Below are 6724 nucleotides of genomic sequence, written 5' to 3'. Positions count from 1 at the left end.
TAAATACTGAAATCATTAAAGAAAGAAGATTAAACAGCACATAAGTAACATGCGGAAAAAAAAAGATATATTGTTTTGAAGGACTGTGCTGAGATAAGTGCGCGCTTTCTTTAATTTGGTCAGCTCCACACACCTTGAAGAAGGATTTCCTCTGCTTTGATGAATCTTTGTTCTGTGACCCCCATACAAACAGCTTTTCTCTACCTTGTGTTTTTGTCCACCCACTTTTCAATAGAGGACAGATCAAGATAAAGGTCAATCAAAAGTAAAAGAATCAACCAGGAAAAAAAAAATGTTCTGCGTGCAGTAGGGGGTATGTGTCTACAGGTTTTATTATTGTTATTTTTTTTCAATTGTAAAACTTTATACAGTAATGAAAAAAGCAGGGCTACGGTTCTCTTGCTTATATACGACTAGAAACATCTAAAGCATGCAATCCCCTGATAGAAATCTTTCGCACATCCCATCCCCACCCCCATGCTGATCCCCTTACCTTATTTAGTCAACCATGTCAAAAAATAGCCTGTCAACTGTAGATCGTAGAGTTGTCAGTGCCCTGGAGTTGACATTCCCGTCTCTGCCCATTGACTACACAGACCTGCAAGGTCCTGAAAGTGAGCCCCCAAGCTCTCCACCACCACTGATAAGCAGAGACTCAGACTATTTTTAGCAGGTCCAAATAAAGAGGTGTCCTGTCTTACTGTGGTGCCTGCGTGCTACAAATTCAGCAGCACAAGGACCCCGACTATGTATGGTAAGTGTTTGTTGACTGCAGAGTAATAGACAGCAGTGTTGCACTGATTCCTTGTAAAACATATCACATTGAAAAGAGAAAGAGAAAGTGGAGGGAGCTGAAAAAAAATTGATTTTTACCTTAAAGTGGCAATATCCTTCTCTGAAATGCAGCATAATGCACATCCAAAGTCTCTCATCATCCAGAAGAACTTTCTTTGCACAAATCAATATGACATATTCTTGCACAAATAATTTCCTCTGACTGCCAGCTTTTCTTGTATAATGGAGAAATCACAAAATGTCTACTCTTTTACAGTATACCTTTATTAATTTTCAGAAGGGAAATACAGAATTTTACAATGCATTGCAGAACAGATAGGTAAATACAATTCTTTTAAATATATTTTTCACATACACCTTAGCATCATTCAAAAACAATATTTAGTAACATCTGCATAACCTGAGCCTCAGCAAGTTATTCTATTTTATTTAAAATTATTGTCAGCTTCTTGCTGATTATATAGCAATGCTTCATTTTATATTATTTTAGATTATATTTTAAAATCAGAAATACATTCTGATTGGCCAGCCATTAAAACAATTTAAAAACAATTTAACGATTAAAAAAAAATACCAATGCAAGTTCCATTTTATGAACTATACTGCATAATATCACATTTTCAATTTTTAGTCAGGGACCTTTATCCATTGTCAAAATATACTTAATATAACTGTTCAATCCTAATTTGTAGAATTTTCAGAAGGAAAATTTACCTAACCGACTGTATTTTTAAGTAAAAATCTTTACTTAGAAAGGAGGCCTGGTGCTGCAGTAGGTAGAGCTGCCCTCTCACAATACTCTAAACCCAGTTCAGTTCCTTGCTGTGTTGCTGCCCCTGTGTAGTTTGTATTTTCTTCTTATTCATGTCAATTTTGCTTTTGGTACTCTGGTTTTTACTGCATTAAATAATATACCGCACGTGTAGAGATTTTGTGTCAGCGTGCCCTGTGATCGACTTCATTTCATCCTGTCCAATTTAGACTCATCGCTGCTAGCATACAGTAGACAGAAAATTTCAGAAAATGCATTGGTGGATAATTATTTAATCATTTTTTTAAGAAACTCTTGTGAATGACACCTTTTTGAATGAGGCTGTTCTGTGCAATGATTAAAAAGAGCTGAATGTGGTGGGAGTTTCTAAGTCACATGACTATTTTTTACATATCGTCTTCCAAACATTTTCTAACTTAAAAAATTAACAATTTATAGGTAGTTTTATGTTTCTTATGCATATTCCCGTCAGTGAAAAAAAAAGGTTTTGTATCTGTTTTGCAAATATGGAAGGAAATTAAAAAGGCTTATTTTAGAAGGGATGTAATTTTTATTCTACACTGCTTTCCTTAAGAACATTAACAATCCTTTATTCAATCGCAATAAACAGTCACGTTTTGTTATTTTAATTCACATTACGTGTCCAAATAAACAGGATGGAGGAGTTGGGGTTATTGTATGCTGCTAATAGAACACCTGTGTGAAATGCTTAGTTCTTATTTACATGAGTAATGTTCTTTTGTTTGCATACATGTACGTTTTGAGATACACTATCAGTTATACCAGTCTTGAAAAAATTCTCCAAAAAATTATACTGAGTACAAAAATGAGAAGAGTAGTTAAAAGAAAAGTAATGCTTTCTTTCTGCTATTTTTTTTTTTTTGTTTTGAATTAGGGTAGGAGAGGATCAGTGTGACTTTACACTTTCTTCCAGGGACATTGTTTTCCTTGGCATTGTCCCTTTAGCAAGCCAGGAGAATAAATGGTTATCAATAACTCAGAGTGATTTGTGCTTTCAGAAAGCCTGTAGGCTTGATTTTTTTACATTATCTATATTTACGTAACTGGATTTCTAAACAGTGGTAGCGCAGTGGGTAGCACTGCTGCCTCACAGTTAGGAGACCTGTGTTCGCTTCCTGGGTCCTCCCTGCATGGAGTTTGCATGTTCTCCCCATGTCTGCGTGGGTTTCCTCCGGGTGCTCTGGTTTCCTCCATGCAAGATAAGCGCATTGGTGATTCCAAATTGTCCCATGTGTGTGCACCCTACGGTGGACTGGCGCCCTGTCCAGGGTTTGTTTCTTGCCTTGCACCCTGTGTTGGCTGACCCTGTAGTTAGGATATAGCGGGATGGATGGATTTCTATACATGCATTTTGCCCTAAAGTAGTTGCAATCTGAAACAATATGTAGGATTTTAGGCTGAACGAGAAGAGAAAATGATTTGGAGAAAGAGAAGAGTAAAACATAAACAGTACAGACAGTAGCTTGTCCAAGGACATTTTTATATACTGTAATAAGGCTAGAATGTTTCAGCTACAAATAGAATGGGAAGGACAAAACAGATAAAGTAAATGAAATGTAATTTAATATTTTGTATCTAATAAGAGTATTTAGTGGGTAAATACAGATATTTTTAATTGGATTAACTTTTAAGATCAAATTTGGGCAAACCTGTGAAGCAAAAACCACTCCCTGTTGGGATGTTTGAGCTTTGCTTTTCAGCTCCTACCTACTTCTCCAGATTACTATTTTGACCTTTACAAACACAGCCCACCTTCAGTCAGGTGAAGTCCAGCACTCAGACCACAAAGAAAGTATAGATTGTTCTGTCTTCACTAAAATGGATGAGATCTTGTGACTGTCATTCTGTCCTATGCTTTCAGTCTTATGCTTTAAGTCAACCCTGAACTTAACACTAGAATTACCAGAGCCTACGAAAAAACTCATAAGTCCAGCCCACCTTAAATCTGTTCGCACCTCTCTCTTTTGTCCTGTAAATGTGTCGATAAAAACAAGCAGCAAGCAGCCTACTATTCCAACCCTCCACAGCCATAGAATGTGCACAAAGTTCTCCCAGCATATGCCTTGATTGATTATCTGGGAGTGAAGTGCTGGAGTTTTAGAGGGGAAATAATAGATCATTATTTGGAACACTTTCATTTCATGTGCGTTTCGTTTCTACAATAATATAGTATAATAATATTTTAGTAGTAAACGACAAAATGTTTTATATATAAACTATATATTTATGTGAAGCTTGGAGTCCAAATATCAAATAAACACTTTCACAAAAGGTTCAAGGGTAAGACAGCAGCTTCTGTGGCGTAGTGGTAAGATTTGCTGACTTTTGATCAAGAGTCCCGGGTTCAATCCTGACTGCCTCCTATATTTGCCATTTTCAGTAGTGAGCTGCTCTTATTGTTATTATACAATAAACACATACATTTGGTTTGCGACTGTAACAGACGGTGTACATTTATAGGACTTGTGAAAGTTACCGTTTTATTTTCACTTTTATTCTCTCAGTCACGATCACGATACATACTGCCGCCCTAGGGATCTTACGCTGTTACTTTTTATTTGAAACTGGAAATAACTGTAGATGTGAGTGGTGTTTTGAGGCAATGGAACTGGACATTCTCTGATCTGGAGGGATAAAAGCTGACACACAAACGCTGGTGAATCTGTCTTCTTCGTATCTCACCATCACTTTACTTTTTTATTCAGTTTTATTGAGTGTTCCTGCTTACACTGAATTAATATGAACCTTATTGTCTATGATGTCAAAGACGCATTGACAAAAAAAAATACAACAGAGACATAGGTATATATGATATTTGGAATTATCCATTTTATGACCTGTATAGTACATTTAGGAAAACACTGTGGCACGGATGCAACGTTATTCATATTATTCATATTCATTCGCATAACATCTTGCGCTTGTAATCGGTGACCGAGTGTTTGTTTTTTTTTTCCCGATCTTGCCAGTGTCCACTTTTGAGTGCACAGTGCTGTTTCTAGTGTTAAATATCTTGCTAGTCACAGGAATTATTAAAATAACTATTTTTCAAAGAATATGTATATTTCCTTCACAATACAACACTTATGAGAATATTACAATAATTTTACATTATAATATAAAATATAGCTAGTGGAAATTAAACATATGCTAGCCACGGTATAGTTTGTCAACAAACAGCATGCATTACACATTTACTTAAGTATTTGAGGATTAACTATTAGCCCAGCTCCAGGAGACTGGGATTACATTTCCGCCTGGTCACTCTGTCAAAAGGGCCTGCATATTCTCCTAGTGTTTTGTTCCAATAGTCTGCATTTTCCTCAACTATTCCAGTGATTTGCTTCTTAAGTTAATTGGTGACTATACATTTATCCAGTATGACCTAGTAAGAGTAGGTTACTTTTATTGGGCCCTGTTACTCAGGTTTGTCTTGACCTTCACAAAAAATAATAAATTGTATTAAGTAAGTTCAATAGATGTATGAAGAAATTTCATAATTATATGTTCTATTTAATTAACCAGCACCACATGCCTTCACAATAGGTAATACACCTGAAGCTAAGCATATTTGGGCCTGGCAAGTACTTGGAGGGCAGACCAACCAAGAAAAGCTTGGGTTGGTTGTTGCTGGAAGTGGTGTTGGTGAGGCCAACAGGGAGAAATTTCCCTGTGGTCTGAATGTTGAACACTATGCCCCAGTGTAGTGACAGGGACGCTGTAAAAAATGGTGCCATCCTTTAGATGAGACGTAAAATTGAGGTCCTGACTCTCTGTAGTTATAAAAGATCCTTGGCATCCTTCGTATAGAGTAGGGTGAATCCTGATGTCCTAGGTAAATTGCCCACCACGCTTAGTTATTCTGGCTTCCCAATCATCCCCATTCTCTTATTGGCTAACTATCTCTCACCCCTTCACCACCTAACAGCTAATGTGTGGTGAGCGTACTAGCGAAATAATGGCTGCCGTTGCATCATCCAGGTAGATGCTGCACATTAATAGTGGCTGAAGTGGCTCCCCATTCATTATGTAAAGTGCTTTGAGTAGTGAGAAAAACACTACATAAATGTAAAGAATTATTATTATTTTAGGACCTTGTTTGCCAATTACCTTTGATTGTATTCTGTCATGTCTGTCATGATTTGGCTGGGGCTCTGTTAGTTTTTCTGTACACTTTTCAGTTATTTTCATGAATAAATTATTTGGGTTCATTTTTCTCTGTCTGATTAGTTTTCATTGATTGTCTTCTTTGTTCCTTGTTTTGTAATTATCTTCCTCTTGTTTTTCTTTGCTTCTTGTCTTTCCCTGCAGATGTTGAGATCAAGGGGAATTGAGTCTCCCAGTTATACAGGTAGACAATCAACAAGACTCTGTCCTGAACCCTATTTTAAGAATTTTGCAGGACCTAGACTAGCCACTTGGGCATTGAGTTTGTTCTCTTTGTCAGTAGTTCACCTTTTCTCACTTAACAAAAAATTTGGACTTTATTAGAAAGGTTGTTTTGGACTGTTTTGGAGTTGTATCGTTTGGCATTTACTGTATTTTCTTTTCTTGGTCTGTTTGTTTAATTATTTACTATTGACCACCATTGACAGATGTTGCATTGAGTAATCAGTCAGTAAATGATTTGAACTATTGTTTAGTTATTTTTGGGGCTCATGGTCTTCCTTTCTATTATAACCAAAATCATAACAATGCCACACTATGCACCACTGTTTTCATGTATAATCACAGAACAGCTCAATTAGTCCCACAGTCATCTTGGGGACCAGGAAAATATAAGCTCATGGTTCCAAAATAAAACTGCCTAAGTCTAGCTGAAAAGCTATGACACTTTGGAAAGCCACTTCAAATCTAGTTATAACATTACATTTTTCTTTGAAAATGCATGAAAACAGATATATTTGGCCTGTGCATTTATAAAATGAAAATTTCCATTACCTTCGCCACCTAAAAATTTAAATAACTATTTCTAAAAAGTTTAACAATGCTGGTGTTTTTTCCAGTCTTATCAAATCAGCTATAGTTCAGTAATCTACATCTAATTCAGAAGCAGTTACCAAGAAATTCTAATATTATTTTAGTTCTTTGGTACCTTTGAAGCATAAATGGAACTCCTTGGCTTTATCTAGGTTT

The 6724-nt window shown here is 36.2% G+C and overlaps 1 long non-coding RNA gene across 2 annotated transcripts in view; it reads left to right on the top strand.

The window, feature by feature from the left end:
- The first annotated feature begins 227 nt into the window (after nt 1-227).
- Nucleotides 228-6724, top strand: part of LOC120514697 — a 64182-nt gene continuing 57685 nt past the window's right edge. The window contains exons 1-2 of one of the 2 annotated variants that reach the window (XR_005630502.1): nt 228-313; nt 5900-5939. This is a non-coding gene — a long non-coding RNA (uncharacterized LOC120514697). Of the gene's footprint in view, nt 314-628; nt 755-5899; nt 5940-6724 lie in introns of those variants that run through there. The other variant, XR_005630503.1, reaches the window with a different exon arrangement.

Source organism: Polypterus senegalus, chromosome 14 (assembly GCF_016835505.1).
Source record: "Polypterus senegalus isolate Bchr_013 chromosome 14, ASM1683550v1, whole genome shotgun sequence".
NCBI lineage: Eukaryota > Metazoa > Chordata > Cladistia > Polypteriformes > Polypteridae > Polypterus > Polypterus senegalus.
The sequence above is the reverse complement of the archived record's forward strand: the minus strand, read 5'-3'. Positions and strand labels throughout refer to the sequence as shown.